This window comes from Ambystoma mexicanum, chromosome 2p, assembly GCF_040938575.1.
Source record: "Ambystoma mexicanum isolate Mex_15411 chromosome 2p, UKY_AmexF1_1, whole genome shotgun sequence".
Lineage (NCBI taxonomy): Eukaryota > Metazoa > Chordata > Amphibia > Caudata > Ambystomatidae > Ambystoma > Ambystoma mexicanum.
Window position 1 is genome coordinate 868,245,377 of NC_090923.1, and position 18,918 is coordinate 868,264,294.

Consider the following 18,918-nt stretch of genomic DNA (forward strand, 5'->3'; position numbering starts at 1 on the left):
TGGGAATGGGGATGGGCCATGGACAAAGGGGGAATTACCACCCCACCAAATTTGAAATGGGGTGGTAATTCCCCCTTTCTACATGGCGCACTCCGGCATGGACCATGGTGCTAATAACACCATTGTTTAGCGCCAGAGTCCTTATGAGGGCCATTCTGTGTCAAAGGGCTACTGGAATTTAAATGTGAAGCTGAAAAGTGGTACCACAGGCATCCGCATCAGACAAATTGTTGTCCTAATAGTATCAAGCAGCTTGACTATCAAGTGTTGTCTTCTCTAAGGAAGATAGAGTGGAGAGTCAGGAGTGAACTAAGGAATAACTAACTGAAAGACTAAGTGCAATTCACAGCATGGTAGAGAGACCCACACGCATTGACAGAGGGAAACAGTGAGGGAAGTACTGCAATAAAGTGCAGATGCCATTATTATACTGGCAGAAATACATGAATCTAAAACACTGGAAACGTGTTGCATCTAGGCACAATAGAACGCGTCACAAAATCAGAGGGAAAAGACCCAGCATGAGACTATTAATGCAAGTTTTTTAAGGGAAAGGTTTTCACTGCCCCTCTCAAGACAAGTAGGCCAGGACAGAGGCAGATATTCGGGCAGATTGTTTCACATCCTGATGTCTTCTGTAACCTCGGCTGTTCTATGTAGTGGGATATGGTATTTTGGGACATATTGCCCAGCTGCTAGCTTATTCTTCCTTGTGGTTTAACTTCATGACGACTTCAAGTGTGACATTAAATACAATTGAAAAGGTTTGGGTTTGAAAGGTTTGACAGTTGCACAAAGGTGTCTGGTTGCACAGCAGAGCTAAACAAACATGGATTGTTAATCATATCTAATATATAATCCATTCATATTTAGCAAAATTGTATGTGTAATAGTGTATTCGTCAATACGAGGAGGATGTTGAATTTGCCACCATCCACTTGTTCTTGACTTGTCCAAGGTGAGCATTGGATGTTTTGGGCTCATATGAAAGAAAGGTGTGGAGAGTATATGTTGTTTCGTGGGGAATGGAAAAGATAGAGGTTCATATGAATGCATTTATGTATTAATTAATGTATTTACTTATTTATTTATTGGGCATTGGTAAGGCGCTTATACATGAAGAACATTGTGTTTCAAAGCACCCACAGGGCAAAGGGAAGGGAACAAAGAAACCAGCAAGACAATGGAGTTTGCAAAATAGAAAAAGCAGCCCTACTAGGACTTGTGAACATTTGGATTGTGCAAGTGCAGAGAAATAGAAGGGACAGGGTAAGGGGGTAAGTGCTAGAGGATCCACAGAGGGTTGAAGTGCAAGGGAGCAGTTTCAAGGCAACAAGTAATTGTCAGGCAGTGACCACTAGATGGAAGAGAGTCACCAGCCCATAAACTAAGTGTAGGCCTGTGAGGCAGCAGAGGCCAAGTGGTGCCCAAAGGCAAGTGCAGCAGAGGGTGAATGCTGCAGCTGATTGGATAGAAAGCCAGTACCCCAAAGGACACATAAGGGCCCAGGCCACGATTCGCAGCTACCGTGGAGTTTAGCATGGGAGGGAGAGAGGGAAGGAGGAGGAGAAGAGGAATGTCTTGAGATGTTTGCGGAACTTGAGGAGATCTGTCTCAAGACAGAGATAAAGGGGGAGGCTGTTCCGGAGGAAGGAGCCAGCTGAGGAGAGGGAGTGCCGCCCGCTCTCTGCTTAGAGAAGCATTTGTCAAGCAGAGAGTTGGAGCAAGAGGATCAGACAGATGTGGAAGGAGAGTTTTTGATGAGAGCAATTTTCCGATAGTGAAGTCCCTGGCCCCAGTAAGCCTTATGGATGATGCAGACTGATTTAAATTTGATCCTTGCAGCAACCGGGAGCCAGTGGAGAGATTTTAGGCTGGAGAGATATGGTCCCTGGGTTTAAGACCAAGAATAGGTCTCAAGTTCTATTTTGCATTAGCTGGAGGGGGCGGGTAGAAGAAGAAGCTAGATTAAGGAGGAGGCTGTAGCAGTAGTCCAGCCTGGAGAGGTCCAGAGCTCTGGAAACATTGAGCTTCTGGGGGAAGTGAGGAAAGGGAGGATGCCCCTTGGAAGATAAAGTTGGAAGTCGACCTTCTTGGCAATGTCCAAGATGTGAGGAATGAAAGAAAGAGAGGAGTCAAAGATAACTCCAGGTTTCTGGTCTCAGAGGATGGAGGGGGGGGGATTGAGGGTGGCCAGAGTGAAGTGAGAAAAGAGGGAGCAGAAGTCTGGATAGGAAGAATCTCACTTTTGCTGGCATTGAGACAGAGGTCATTGGAGGTGCACCAAGACTGGATGGCGGACACCCAGTCAGGAAGGACAGAGGCGGAAAGAAGAGATGCAGAAGGTAGTGTAAAGAAGAGTTGGGCGTCGTCTGCATAACACTGTAAGTGTGGTGAAAAAGTGAGATAAGGTGAGCAAGAGAAGCAAGATAGATGTTAAAGAGCCAGGACAAGAGGATAGATCCCACAGGTGGAGATAGCAGTGGATGAGGAGAATGAACCCAGGATAACCAGGGAGGAACTGTCAGTGAGGAAGGAGGTCAGCCAGTCCACTGCCCGCTCCGAAATTCCAAGGGTATCATGGAGACGTTTTATGAGAATGGAGTGGTCAACCGTGCCAAAAGCAGAGGGAGATCGAGTAGAATGAGAACAGCAGGTGAGTTGGAGTCAAGAGATGCAAGCAGTTCTTGACAGGTGTTAAGGAGAGCAGTTTCCATGCCTCTGGATGCTCAGAATCCAGATTGAAGGTTGTGCAGGAAATCAACAAACTCAGTATGCTGGGTCAGTTGGGGGAAGACCCAGGAAGGGAGTGAGAGCGATAAGGTGGCAGTTAGCCAGCATGAGGCATCGACCAGAAGGCTTATTCAGGAGAGGGCACCCAAGAGAGTGTTTGAGGGATGAGGAGAAAAACCCAGTGGCAAGAGAGTGATTGCAGAAGTCTGCAAGTGCAGGGGCAAGGGAGCCACTATTGTCCTTAATAGCACTGGAAGAACAGGGGGAGACCTGCTTGGAAGAGACCTTCATAGAGCAGACAACACCAGTGACCTTGCCCGGTGTGATAGGAGCAATGGAGGAAAGAGTGGATGGGGAAGTGCAGCAGGGGAATGGGGAGGGGAGGTTGGAGTGGAGGATGAGAGAGCCCTCAGGATGTCCTGAGTTTTAGTAGTGAAGTGGGTGGCCCGTGTAGTGCAGAGAGCCTGGGAAGGAAGAGCTGAGGTAGAGACTGTATGTGGATTGGCTAGTTCCTTGCAGATTTTAAAGAGTTCAACCACGTTGTTAGAAGCTCCAGAGATGTGGACCTGGAGGTGGGCCCTCTTCTTGGAGCGAATGGAGAGACGATATTGCCTGACAGGCCAGTTTATCAGAGGATAAGCTTCAGGACTGCCACTTCCGTTCCGCAGCTCTGCACTTGCGTTTCAGGGCTAGTATATCAAAGTCATACCAAGTGTTACGCTTGGAGGCAGGTTTCAGGCATACCTCATGACAAGGGCAAGAATATGGAGAGTGTGAGTGATATCCTGAGCTAGATTGTTGAGAGCAGAGTCAATAGTTGAGTCAAAAGTTGGAGGGGGGGAAGGTGAAGGTTGAAGCAAAACCAGCAACTGACACTCGCTTCATTGGACGGATGTCTGCAAACAAGACTGGCAGAGCTGGGGGAGGTTTGTTCAGAGGTCCGAGAGGTACCAGGTCAGAGGAAAGGAGAGTATGGTCAGACCAGGATAGTGGGGTGGAGAGTGGGGTAGAGAGCAAGAGATCAGAATGGATGAAGGCATTGAGAGTTTGTCAAACCGAATGGGTAGGGCCAGAGTCAAGGACAGAGAGGGAGAGAGAGGTGCAGAGGTTACAGAAGAGAGTGGAGACCGTAATTGTAGAGTCTAAGTGGATGTTGAAGTCACCCAGAAGGAGGAGATTAGATTAACGGTGGAGGTTTGCAGAGAGGAGGAGAAATTGGCGCATTCTGAAAGAAAAGAGGAGATAGGGCCCGGGGGCTTGTAGCTCGTAGCAATGGTCAAAGATGAAGTGGGAGAAATGCCAAGCTTACAGACCAGGCTTTCAAAGGAGGAGTAGGGCTGAGTGGGTATGAGCGAAGAAGGGACCCACTCAGGGAAGATCCCTGAATGGGAGGAAGCAGCCCATCCCACTTCATTATTTTGATGGTGAAGACCTAAGTTTATAAACATAAATCCTCTGTCGAACAAACCATGGATTGACTACCTGAAAAGTAAAGCACATTCTCTAGCACCTCAGGGCTTAGTACTACATAAAAAATGTGGGAAATACTCCACGAAACCAATCATAATTTTCTTTAAACAAAAAGTTGCACCCATCTTGACATGTGGCGGAGAGACAATGATAAACCTACCGACAACTGTATGGGATCAATTGGAGCGGATCTTTTGGACAAAGGTCTTAGCCATTCTGAAATGTATTCAAGAATCTAGAATTCGATTTGAACTTGGCCTCCAATCCCTCCAATCAGTCATACGGTGGAAACAACTAGATCTTCTCAGGAAAATAAACAATAACGACCAGATTCCCGCCTTGAATATTTTTCGTCCAATCGCTGGAAATATCAACGCAATGGTTCTGAATAAATGGAAGGAATTTCTTAACCAAGAAAGGTTAAGATATGACATTTCACTTGAAACCCTAATCTGTAGACCACAAAGAGCCAAACTCCAAATTGAAAGACTCGATTGCATATCAACAATAAAAGAGAAAAACGGATACAAACTTACGCTAAATTGTACCACATAAGTAAGAGCCTTAAATGTGATCCCTCGTTATTTGAAGCTATATCCTGACCGCCTTATTAGAGACACCTTCATGAGGCTGTGTCTTAATGTACTTCCAACACAACAAATCCTTGGGATACGTGCACAGAAAACCCGTCGACACCAAACATGCAGGTATTGCAAGGAGGATGACACTACTGAAAGTCTACACCATTTATTTATGCAATGCCCAGCTTTTGCAGACAAACGCCTTGCAGTCGCTAAACTCTACATGAAATTCAATAAATCTATGGACCCTAAAGAACAATGGGCAAACATCTTATCTGGAAACAATATTTCGATGACAACTGCGGTCATCCGCTTCCGGCAAACAATCCAGATACAATTAATGCCTGGTCACGGACAATTGCCTTGCCGCGGATTAATTTGTTAAACTTTTTTGTATGAACTAATTTAATGAGAATTTTTCATTGTTGATAAATGTAAGGTTTAAAGTTATAAACCATATGCATTTTAAATAAATAAATAAATAAATAAACATTTGTATTTGAGGATGCTGCCGAGATAGTTGAAGGTATAGTGCGTTTAAATTTCTTGTGCACCTTTGAAAACATTGTAGTCAAAATGTATTTTTACAGGCATCCAAGGTAAGTTGATGTGAATTTAGCAATAATCACCATTTTCACTGGCTGGAATGTATGGTAACGGCCCAGGCCCGAGTTAAATGCCCCAGTGTAGCGTGAACCTTTAACAAGGGTCCCCAGTGCCGTTGCCTACAGTCCCAACGGGTGATTATTGCTATTAGTACCCTGGATTGTCAATCCGGTACCAGGGTGCTGATAGCTATGGATTTTGGATGAATGAACGGGACGCCTTTTGGCGTTTCATTCATTCATTTAAAAGACTCCTTGAAAATGGCTGCCACTGAGCTGGAGGACGCTGCTCGAAGCAGAGCCCCTCTTCCATTTCCATGGTGGCCAGAAGGAAGAGACAGCAGCACCACTGAAGCCATCAGGTAAGTGGGAGGGGCAGGAAAATTAAGGAGAAGGGAAGTGAAGGTGGGGGGAAGATGGCAGGGCAGGGGAAGCAGCTGTCAGGCTGCTCACAATTCAGGATTGGATCAGCCCATGATCTGAGCAACCCGATTGGTTGCTCCCCTCACCCTGCGTACTAATTCCCAACATTAAGATCTTAGAAAGGTTTTGGTTGCAGAAGAACCCACCTTTATGAGAGAGTGTTGAGATTGCAACAGATATTAAAGCTCCCAAATATGCTAGGAATGTTAATAGCAAGGCAACAAGGATGGCTGGCCTGTATTGGGTTTGTGTTCATGTGAGGGTGACAGATGGTGGCGTAGAGAACAGCAGTAATGCAATTAAATGGTATGCAAAGGAAAGTGACGGTTTGAGGCAAAGGTTTGTGTTACAGATGTGGGAGTGGGAGCCATTTTAACAATTCAATTGTTCAACATTTAGTATTGAGTGCAGGAAGTGTAGTGGTGTACACCTTTTTTTAAGAGCATATCGAAAGGCAGTATTAGTGATTGTGCAGGATGTCAGGTTTGAGAATATGGATTTAATGGTGCAACCGTTTTGGAGAAGATGATTGAACATTTTTGGGATCTATCTGGTGGACCTGTCATCACTATATGTATTCCCAGGTACTTGCGGTGGTTGGAAGGAGGAACAGAGACATAGCATTACGAGGGGACAGTATTCTCAGATGGACTGTCCAGACAAGGGGGAGGATGATGTTGCGAGTGGCTGGGCTATGCAGTAGGTTGACACAGAAGAGGAATTGAAACGGAAGTATCACAAAGAATGAATTAGTAAGTCAGATACATTGAAGGTATTTTGTCATCAGATGGTATTGTGAGAGGGTGCAGTGTCTGAGCTCCGTACCATATGCATGGTATGTGTGAATAATTATGAGGCTCTGTTTATGCTCATAAAGTAAAATCACATCAAAAGTGCACTACTTCCAGTGCAGGTTTGTGACAACATTCTTAAGGGATTTGTGCTGTAAAACATAACTTCATTGAATTTTTATTTCTCGAGGTGTGCCTACCGAAAACAGTCATTATATGTAATACCAGCATTGTAAGTCGTCTACTTATTACCCATAAACACCCAGACAAACACTCAAGTGATCTTTAAGAGTGATTTACATTAAATAAGAATTCTATTCTGCAGGTTACCATTGCTGTCAGTGTAATACTTCAATTTGACATAATAATCCACTTTTGCTAACGTTAAATTGTTTGGAATGTATGCTAACATAATTGTCACCTTGCCTAAATGTAAATATCGATAAATATATTTGAGATAGTATAAATCACAGACTTTAATTGATAAAATTGTGCCTACTAAATATCATAAAACGAGTCTTTCCAAATATGATTAGATATTGTCTAGATGCCAATGCAAACTGTTTTAAAAACAAAAAATCCCATTTAGTTATATGTGTGGGTAAGCGTGCATTCTATATTCTTTAAATGTCTGTTGTTTTCAGTGAAAGATCTCTCAGCTATTTTTGCTAAAAAATATTAAATTATATCATATTCCCTAAGTGCCGTAGTCATAGGTGTTATTATTGTCCACTGAAATGGTTTTCATAAGCTTGGAGAAACAGGATAAAAAAGTCTGCCTATATGATTAAACCTATATGATTAAATCATTCAAATATCTGATTTATTGGACTATTTCTCAAACGGTAACCATGGTGACTGATACAGAATCAAGACTCATCTTGTTGATTTAGGGTGGGAAGAAGTACAGAATAGAACAGGTCATTGATTGCTGTCAGGCTCTTAAAGCTGAGAAATGTGGTGGTCAACAAGCCTCTTCCACAATGACAAGAATGCTAACTCACAAAAATGTCAGAGGTAGCAGCAGTGACATCACTCACCAAATGACAGGAAGTGACATCACATATATGGTGACCACAACTTCATCACTTGAAAAACTGTCACACGATCTTAGACATTGATCACATAGTAGGAAGCAACATTACTGATCTAAAAGATGCGCAATACGACTGTGCTTACAATCTATCAAGTGGTTTCTTCCTAAAGTAGAATACAATATTATTTCTGTTATCAACCATATTTCAATCAGGGTACTGCCATCATATGCAATAGGTATAGTCATGATATGCCGTGGAATATCCAGTAAAGCATAGTCGCATATAAAAGTATGATAATCATAATATGTCTGGTAATGCTTCCCAATCCTAGATATTACTGTCATATATCAAATGCATTTCCTTTTCACAGGTGCAGCCTGAAATGTTCTGCGGTTTCCTCTCACTTTGAGAGGCTGTTTTTGTTTTTAAATTCAAGGAGTTGAGTGGGCATGTGTGTCCACGATCCCTCAAAGTGAATTTATGTTATGTCTATCTTATTTAACACGATGAACCATTTCATATAGAGATACATGACAGAATAATACCACTTCTAAGCACTGTAATTATAGGTGTCATTAGCACCCAATGTATTCATATTCTGCTTATCGACCTTCGAGGCGTGAAATGCTGAGGTTTCATCAATAATATCTATTAAATATTTGTAATTGTAAAATGTTCAAACCAGCTTTCCTTTCTGGAAAATACACAGATACTTAATATTGAATAGGCATAGTTGAATGAGACCTCAAATTGTCCCATGTCAAATGTGAACAGTTTATCTAATCTTGTATTTTGATACAAGTTATTTTATTTTCCAAATCATAAATGAACAACTGCATGTGTTGGAATACACACGTAATACAATAAGCCCTAGACAACAGGAGTTCCTCGTCACTGAATTTAAATGCATTTTTCTAATGCCTTGTGATATATTTTTTAATTGGTGTGTTAACTAAACATGTAAATTAAAGAATCCCACAACATCAGTTTAATCACAATAAGCGCTCAGTGGCAATTTCACAGTTCTACATATTCCAGCTGCTGCCTATTTATGAAGTTTGAGAGTATGAGCCTGATTTACAAAAGCATTTTACAATAGCGCAGTCCCATTGACAGTCTATATGTGTTTCATTAATGAACACGCAGATTCTAACCTTAGATTTAGTAGTGCACATTTGACACAGTGCATGTGTTGCTGTTTAAACCTTGAAAGAGGAAAGAAGGACTCAAAACACAATAGCTTGCACTATGCCTTTGTTCATGTAGAAGTTTTAGGTTGGTACAGAACCAAATATCTTGCAGTATTTGGGAAAACGTGCTACTTGTGGGAATGTCTCAAAGCATCCAATAGAAAGGGGCCTGGGCTCTTAGGGCTGGATTAATACCTACAGGTACCTCAAATGGAATATTAAAAAGGAATTTGAGAATGTAAATTTGATACATTCAGCTCTGAGCTCATTTGCTTTTTCGTTAATGAAAAAAATGAAAGAATTATTCTTAAGGCAACACTCCCACTCATTTGATGTGCAGGTATTTGAGAAGAAAAAAGAGATGAGGCGAGTGATCAACAGGATCAAAAGCAAAACCTAAATGTTATGCATTGTATTTTTGAGATTAAAAAGGTGAGTCAAGCATAGAAAAACTGGGTAATACAACATCGATTTTGGATGATATAAAGAGATGGGGAAAAATTGTTGGAAATACTTATGTGAAAAGTTGGCTTACATTTTTGGGCTCTTGTAAAATAGATGGAAGGTAATCAGATGGTTAAACAAATACATTCCATATCAGAACAGGCCTGGGTGACCTATTCTAAATCTTCGCCTCCATAATATTGATTGAACTAGAAAAATAGGTAGAGCCATCTAGGAGACTTACAAAATGCCAAACTCGATTCTGCAAAAATGTGTCCACCAGATTGAATGGTTATGTACTTAAATGTTCAAGGGAATTTGCTTGGACCAAAACATACGATTCAATTTTTGTGGCCTCAATTGATTTGTCCACCGCATTTGACTGGAATCCACTTTGGTCTAAATTAGCGAGATTGGGTCTTGTTACGGGATTATTAAACCTTATTATCCACTTTCAGAGGGACTTGAATAGTTAAGTTAGATTAGACCACCTTGATAAAATTCCTACCAGATCTCGGTTGAGGCAGGGTTTCATTTTCGCATTCTGTCTATTTAAACTTTATTTCTCATATGTGGATGAATACCAGAAGAAGGCGGTTTTTATTACCCCTAATTGGCAGATTTTAAATATTCGTGATTGGCAGACAGGGTTGATATTTTTACTTTTCAATTGTACCCTAATTGGGTTTTAGAGATTGATCAATGCATTTGAGTTCTAATAGGAGAGTAACAGGATTTACATGTTTTTTTTAACAATATCAAACTTGAATCCCTGAGTAATATAATCTATCTAGGGTTTCCTATTATATCTAAACCAGGTCAGATACATATTTTTGAATTCTTAAGGCATCCGGCCCTGGTTTAGCGGGTCAGATGTGTAAAATGAATGCAGAATACAGGACATGTTCTGCAACTCTGTTACATTTTATGAAGGAATGGTCATCCTAAAATGTATGTTTTGGTTGGAGATAATGAAACTATGGGTTATGGACGAAGTAATCTATCTTGAGGGATTGATCAGGTGTAAGATGCTCAAATTTCCTAACTGTGTTCCAGCAGTGGTTATCGCTTTTGAGCTTGGACTTAAATACAAGGATGAAATAAAATTTAAAAAAGCAAAAAAAATCTTTAGGGATGAGCAAGATTATAGCGATGGGAGAGTCATTGAGTGACAGCCTAAGCATGATACTCCGGAAAACAAAACCAAAAGTCAAAATAGTACTTTTATTGTTTCATTTGTCAGCTCAGATTATGAACGTGAGAATACTTGGAATGAAAGCACAGTTCCTTCAAGTCCCAGCACCACATCCACAATAACAATAAAGAAGGATTTTTTGATGAAATATAAAGATGCAGAAGTGTTAATGGCATAGAAATTACCACAAAAGTCCCTTTTTCTGTCCAGAACAGAACTGCAAGACTTATCCTTGGCCCCAAGTGCAGGGACTGCATCTCTCTGGTGCTGAAATCCCACTGTTGCCTCCCCGTGGCTGCAAGGATCAAGTTCAAGTCCCTCTGCATAGTCCACAAGGCTTTCTAGGGACGGGGACCCTACCACCTATAATGCTCTCTCCCTAAATGATCTCCTTCCAGAGCCCTGCGATCGGCCTCCTCCACTTGTCTGCAGGTGAGCCATTTTTCCAAACAGAGATTTGGGGGTAGATCCTTATCCTCTGCCAGTGCCTCCCTCTGGAACAACCTACCTGCCTCTATCCGCCTTGAGCTGGACCTCCTTAAGCTCCGGAAACTCCTCAAGACATTCCTCTTCTCTTCCTCTTTCTCTCTCCATCTCGCTTGTTAACCTCCACCTCCTCTCTCCTGATTCCTTCCGTTGTTCTCAACCCCAACCTGTTCAGTCAGCTGACTGGTCACCTGGTGCACCTTTAGAGCCTCACAGGACCCTAGGATCCCCGCCAGTCCTGCACTTGCCTCCGGCCTCCACACTCTGCCTTGCATTACTGCACCCGGAATATGTTCCATAAGAATGGCATCCACTCTGCACTTAATCCTGGCCTCTTCTGTAATGGGCGCACTTGCTCCCCCTGGCACCTCTGTCTGCGCACTTGCACAACCTTGAATGTACTAGGTTTAGCATGTTTGTCTGTCATGTCCTCCTCTATCTCCCCTACCTAGCTGGCTGTGCCTGCATTGAAAGGTGCATTGTTGGCTAACCTTGTGTCTTGTACGTTACCCCCCCCCCCATGATATTCATTGTTGTTAGATCATTCAGAATCTTCAGGGCATAAGAATGACGATGATATCCCCTTGTTCACTTACCACCTTGAAGCACTTTGAAACCTTTCACTTGTGTATAAGCACTGCACAAATAAAGTTACTATTACAATTACAATTACAATTTGAAGAAACCAGGCAAGAAGATAATGGATAAACCCATTCAGGGGCAGAAGAGGAAGAGGAACAATCAATCATAAGACAATTAAAAAGAACAAGGAATTGTAACCATTTTAGGATTTTTTCAGAGACAGGGGACGATACACCATTAAGACCCAATTTAGTAAAAAAAAAAATCTTTCTAAGATACAGTTGACACCCACAGATTTGCAAGTACTCAATACAATTTTAACCTTAGCATCACTCATGAATTAAGTTCCAATGGACATATATACTAACTTGTATACATTTACAGGCACATTTAAGATAAAGATTTCATTTCTTGGCAAAGAAATCTTCTCGGCTAGATTGGGCTACCGTAGTACGAAAACAGAGCATATCATTCAAGATTTAAAAACACAGTTTATTAACATCATTAAAAATAGAAATGTAAGCCACACATATGGTATTAGCTGAACACATTGGTTTCAAAATTGAAAAAAACAGCTAACATGGAAGTTAAACCTAGCTCTAAATGTATGCCACCTGAAAATCACATAGATACATTCTTTGAAATTGTAACCAAGGAACTTAGATTAGCAATACATGTGTATGATAACGGAACAACAATCAGGACAACTAATTGAAAAGCTCTATAGGATCGATCCAGTAATTATGACATTGTTATAAAACAAGCTGATAAGACCATCTATATAATAGTCAAGAGCAGGCAGATTATATCAAGATGCAGATTTACATCTCACCACTCCTAATTGTTACACCCAGGTGAGCAAAGACATTTTGGGTATCATCAGGGAGAAACTAGTAATCCCTGTAGGCAAACTGTACCAATCTGATATTTTGAACTATGATGAAAGGATTAAAGACTCTACTTATGTAATACAAAAACGAAACAATATAAATTGGCAGGCCAATTACTTCTTAGTGAAATTAGACACAATTGTCATATACACTTCAATTAAAAATAGACTAGCAATGAAAGCTATTAAAAATGTCTTTGACAAGAAATGAATTGTCCACATTGAACAGTGTAAAATCATTTTGGAAATGTTGGATTTCATGAGGAAAAACAAATATGTTTTTATTCAATGATCAATTGTACCACCAAGTGTAAGGAGTCGTCATGGGTGTCATATATGCACGTTCCTGGTTAAACTATTCATGGGTTATTTTGAAACACAGTATGCATTAGCAACTAATAATGGCAGCATTGAACACATAGTTTCTGGTATTCATTATATTGATTTATTTTTGTTAATATGCCGAGGAGATGAAAAATAAATTACCCTTTCTTAGTTTTGAATATTTGCTATTACATGAACTTGTCATAGCAGCAATCTAGTCTGATGTTTGAAGCCTAAAAACACTATCCATGTGTTCCAACAACATGAGGTTGCAGACACAGAACAGCCTTTAAACTAGATGGACAGTCTGGCTCTAGCCTTTAAATAGTATATATCAAACTACATAATTTGTCAGTTGGATGCTTAACAGCCAGGCAATATATAATTAAGAGAAACATTTAACACAGGAACTGTTTCAAAGAAATGTGTTTTTATCATAAAAATAATATTCTGTTTTACAGAGCAATCAATTCTTTAATCATCTGATGCTAACAATCTTATGTATTCTGTTCATTTCCTTTGTTTATATGACATTTGTTTAATTTGTTGATTCTTGTTATTCTTTGAAATATGTTACTGTAAATGTTTGTTCATTGAACCATCTGTCAATGTGCGCAAAAGTATGTTTTAGAATCAAGTCTAACTATAACTTGAAGTATATTTCACAGTAAATATGGCCCTGAAGAAGCGCCTGTTTGAGTGACATAATGTACCAAGATATTAGTGTATATGCAAAAAAACTATTGTAAAACGAATCTGTAAAATGGGATTACAAATGGATCATCATATACTATAACTCAAACACACAACAGTATATAAAAAAATCCACTACCATTTATAGTGTTCCTATCATTTATGGTATACATGTTATGTTGTGTTTTTCTGCAGCCAACTTACTCAGTATCTTTTTTCATAATAGTGCAAAGTCAGAGTCTTAACATACCACACCTTTCATCACATATCACAAGATTGGCTGTAACACATGTTCCTCTCTAGACATAAAAGGTAAACAATTGAAAAATAAATGTATTTGAAAGGTTTTGTTGACATGATTCTCTTTCCATATTCTTAGCTTACCTTTCTGGTTTTGAGAAGTGGTTTGATCTGAAAAATGTGTATAATTTCAATCATGAATATGCAACGTTCTGGTCTTCTTCCCACGGCTGAGCCCTTCTGTGTGAAGCTATAATGACTGAAAGATATGATGCATAATGCTGTGAGCAAGAAACCTGATTGAATGTTCTGACTTGGGAAGTAGCCTTTTAACTGCTGTGATTGGGTCTGCCAGTGGTTGTGTTCCAGATGGCTCCCTTGCATATCTTAAAACTTACCCATAGCTTTGTTGTACAAGTGTCACTTTGTAACTGAATGTTGGCTGATCCTATTTTTTTATCTTCTGATCTATTGGAGAGAGGCATCAATCTGAGTGCACCAGCAACGAGTTAACATGTGGGTACTACAACTGCATTACACTGGAAGATAGTAATGGGAACAGTATTGACTTCAAAATGTATTGGAGAGTTGGTGGTGAAAAGGAGTGGACAGCATTAATATGGGTCAAAGGTAAATGCGGTCCAAAACACAGTGGGAGGAAAGCTGTGCGTTGAAGGCGGGTATCTTTCACAAGGGGCTCACTCTGCTGAGCTCTCCATAATAGGCAGTGCATTTGTCAACAAGCGGTATGCTACTTCCTGTTCAGTAATTGCGGCTCATGCTTCATAAATGGTTCTCCTTACACCGAGGTGTTCGATTGCTTCTATGGGTGGGCTAGTGGACCTATAGAATAGTAATGGCAAATAACATCTCATGTCAAAGTTGTTATAATTAAGTCTTTATCGTACATATTTGTTGCAGATCTAATAAACACCTGGCCGGGTTTTACATTTCAGTGGATCACTAGATGAGCTTCATCTGCGTGGTTTAGAATTAGAAAGCCAGAATGCATAACACTGGGGCGTGTCCTGATCTATGCAACTTTGTTTCAGGAATTTTATTATGGATAAATATGTGCAATCGTTTGATGTCTCATTTGCAAGAAATGCTCCACTTTAGCCTGTCTAAACAATATCATCTGGAACTTACCCATTGGCAAATAATGATTGTTGAATACTATTATGTTTTCTCCCTTACCCCTGCTTTTTGAGATGTGTTGTGTTCCCCCTCGCACTGTTAACAATCTTGTCACTCTCCTTTCAGGGATTTTTAGGAAGTGATGTCACAATGTCAGAGCGTGCCTGACCGGGGGAATTCCGCCTGCAATCATTGTCAATGAGTGAAAGCAAGGTAAGCAAAATGGAATGGGTTATATAATAGAATGTCAAAAAACAAACACATGGTAAAACATATGTGACCAATTGTGGATGAAGAGGTGGCATCACAAAATTTTGTTCTGCTTGCCACCAAAATGTAGGAGTTTTTCATCATAAATATGAATACTTCATGCTGCCTTTAATCCTGACTGTCAGGTTCGGACAATATGCGCGTTTTGACTCGAGTATATTTACAGACCGGGAGAAAAGGATGTGTAGTTAGTTCCAAGATATCATTATTTATCAATCACTTATATTTCCATTGAAACGTGATGCTATAATAATACAAGCATTTACAGAGAGGTATTTAATGGTATGCCCCTGTCTCTTGTTCCTGCTTTCTGCTCTTGTGAAGGGGCCATTAGCAGTGTCAGCTGCCGTTTCATATGGGAAGTTGAGCAGTCAAGGGTGTCTGTTCATGTTGTACAGTTTAGGGAAGACCCATAAAAGTAATTTGTGCCGCTTTTGAATTGCTTGTGGGATAGCAGTTCTTTTGGAGGAATCAGCAAATTAAATTCCTGGCACAATGATGGATCCTGTGGGAGATATTCATTTCCAATGACTTTTCTGCAGCCTCTGAATTGTGGAAGTCTAGAGAGCTGCTAAAACGGATGCATATAAATGACCCATACTGTATGCAGGGTTATGGTCTCGAACACAATAACTGCAATAGCTAATACAATTAAGTTTGCATTGTTAAATTACATTTCTCTGTATATTTTTCTCCAGTTTGGCAGAGATAAACAAGAGGAATATTGCAGGCGGTTGTGGTAAATTGGACATGCTGAACAGTTATTGTTTCCATATGTATGCATTTCTTTTTCAAAGCATAAATGCTCTCTTTGAATACACATGTTTAAGAAATACATACACAAGTGACACCAACTGACACAGTCCAGTTTTCCAGTTTAAAACCACTGTCCCCATTGCAATTTAGCAGATTTATAATAACAGAGAAATGCAATGCAGTTCGATAATTCTAATTGTAGATGCACAGTGCATTTTTAATAATCCAGATCCTAAAGATACATATAGCAAAGGCACTGTTCTTTCTTGGAAAGAATACCATAGACCAAATTGATGTCTCTTTAGTCTGGAGGTGATAGGATTGAGATCATGTTGATCAGAGAACAAAACCTGTATTTTTAGTATAGGCAAAATAATGTACCTTAACGTTACGCAAACCCACAGCCCGAGTGTCCTTTCCTGCTGAATGGCAACCTGTTTAAGGATTTGTGGTCAACGGTGGTCTCATTCATATACAGAGTGTGCTTGGGGTCTTGCATCATCCACATTCAGATATTCCAATGAGCCACCAGCTTTTTATACTGACGTCATTGATCATAGGACATAACCTACAGAGCATAAACAAGGCATGGTTAAAAAAACAAAAAACAAAAAACAAAAAAAAATATTTGCCCATTGCTTAATTGGTCTAAAGGCAAACAACTGCACCTCTCACTTTTCTCCACGGTGTGGCACTAGATGCAAACTGAAATGCCCATTTTAAAGGCTTTCCCCATAGCCAACATGTCACTTTATGTACAGCACTGCTGAATAGGCAATATGTATGATGGTGCAGAGAAACTGTTGATGTACTGTGCAGAATCCCCTGAGATTACAAACGCTTGTATGTAGTTCATGATCATATATTTGGCAGTTTATTTATTTATTTATTCATTCAGATTTGTAGAGCGCACGTCAGCCGGGGGCATCGTGGAGCTTGTTACAGGCACATCTTAGTTGCAAATACATGAGAGATATATAAGGAGCAAGTATAACATTTGTACATATTTACAGTGCAGTATATTTACAAAGTTGGCAAGTGTAACAAGTTGTTGTGCAAGGAAGGAGGTCTTCAGTTTTCTGCGAAAAATCGGGAGTGAGTTCTCCGCTCTAATGTCAGCAGGTAGAGCGTTCCAGGACTTGGTAGCAATGTAGGGGAAGCTTAGGCCACCGGTTTTGGCTTTTTTAATGTGTGGGATATGGAATAGGTTGGTGTATTGCGTCCTGGTGGGACCTGAGGAGGAGGGTTTGGAGATGGTCTCTGATAGGTAGGTCGGGCGGAAAGAGAGAGGCATTTGTGTGTGAGAATGAGGATTTTGAGTGTGATTCACTCTTTAACCGGAAGCCATTGGGCTGAGTGTCTGGCGTGGCAAATATGCTCTCTTCTTGGGATGCTAAGAGCGGCCCGGAGAGCATTGTTCTGTGTGACTTTTAGTCTGTTTAGGGTTTTTGCCAATGTGCCTGCTAGGAGGGCATTGCAGTAGTCCAGTTTGGCTCCAACGGTTGCTCTGGCTATTGTAAGGCAATTAGGTTTAGAGAGGTATGGCTTGATGGCGTTTATGAGTTTGGTGGTGTGCGCAGATGAGGAAGTGATTGTGCTGACTTGTCTGGTCATTGATAGTGAGGATTCTAGGTATACCCGCAATGTCTTGACAGCTGTGGATATGGGGATAATGGAGTTGTCAATTGAGAAGTTGGCGTACAGTTTGCCCAGTTTGTCAAGGGTGCTCTGTTGTCCTAGTATCATGATTTCAGTCTTGTCTCCATTAAGGCAGAGGCCATTGACTGCCATCCAAGCCTGAATGATGGAGTAGATGGTGTGAAGTGCCTTGGCGTCTTCGTGGTATGAGCCTGAGAGAGGTAGGAGTACTTGTGTGTCGTTCGCGTAGTTCGTGTATGTGATGCCATGTGAGTCAAGATTGTCAAAGAGAGGCTTAGTGAACAGGTTGTAAAGTGTGGGTGCAGTGCAGGATCCTTGAGGGACCCCACAATGGATTGTCGTGGGTGTGGCGTTAGCAGTGTCCGAGAAGACTTTCATGGCTTTTCCCTCAAGGAAGGAAGTGATCCAGCGAGCTGATTCTTTAGAGAAATTGGCTGAGTGTGTGAGGTGTGAGGTGAGGGTCTTGTGATCAACCAGATTGAATGCAGCTGAAAGATCTAGGATGAGCAGTCGGGCTAGCTTTCCCTTATCCATGATTTGGGTGATCTGATTCTTCAGATCCACCAGGGCTGTTTCGGCGCTGTGTCCTTTCCGGAAGCCTGATTGCCTGGTCCCAAGGATGGAATGGGTTTCCAGAAAGTGTTGGATTTGGCAATGTGCAGCTTTGTCCAGTAATTTCAAGAGAAAAGGCACCGTGGTTATTGGTCTGTAGTTGTTGGGTTGTATGGGGTCGACAGTGTTTTTTTTTTTAGGAGGGGGCGGTCCCAGGCCTCTTTGAGGCTGGCTGGGATAGTGCCTGATCTAAAGGACGCATTCATGAAAGCATTGAAAAGCGGCGCAAAGCGGTCTGCACAGTCTTTGATGAGCTTTGGCGGGCATATATCACCTTTACAGGGGGAGGGTTTGAGATCTTTTAGTAAATTGATGACTTCTGGTTAAGTGACATCTCTGAAGGAGAAGTCAAGTATGGTGGGCTTGGACGAGGCGGTTGTGGAGTTGGTAGGCTTGGTTCCTGTATTGAGAAGGTCAATTTTGTGTAGCATGGCAGCTTGGATACTAGCACACCATGCCTCATCTTTGATTATTTCATCAGGTGTATTGGGGGGGGGGTGAGCTCATTAAAGATGGCAAAGATTTCTTTGGAGTGCAATTTGGCATTGGAGATTCGTGTGTTGAAGGCGTTGGCTTTGGCAGCGGTGATGGCTCTTTTGTATTGGTGGGAGATTGAGGTGAATTTGTTTTTGGCACTGCTGCAGGGGTTAGTTTGCCAGTTTTATAGTGCTGCCCTTTTGTGGGAGTGCATTGAGTGCAGTTCTTCAGTGAACCAGGAGTTGGTGTGTAGTGATTTTTTGTCTGTTTTCCATTAGAGTAGTGCTATTTCATTAATAGCTTTAGTGATGACATCTTTGTAGA

At 41.1% G+C, this 18,918-nt stretch overlaps 1 protein-coding gene across 3 annotated transcripts in view; it reads left to right on the forward strand.

Annotated features, from left to right (window-relative positions):
- LOC138566853 (leucine-rich repeat and fibronectin type III domain-containing protein 1-like protein) overlaps window positions 1-18,918 on the forward strand; it is a 3,353,432-nt gene that overhangs the window by 415,751 nt on the left and 2,918,763 nt on the right. For all 3 annotated transcript variants that reach the window (XM_069644559.1, XM_069644558.1, XM_069644560.1), the window contains exon 2: window positions 14,947-15,033. The gene's annotated coding sequence lies outside the window, so the exon portion shown is untranslated. The remainder of the gene's footprint in view (window positions 1-14,946; window positions 15,034-18,918) is intronic.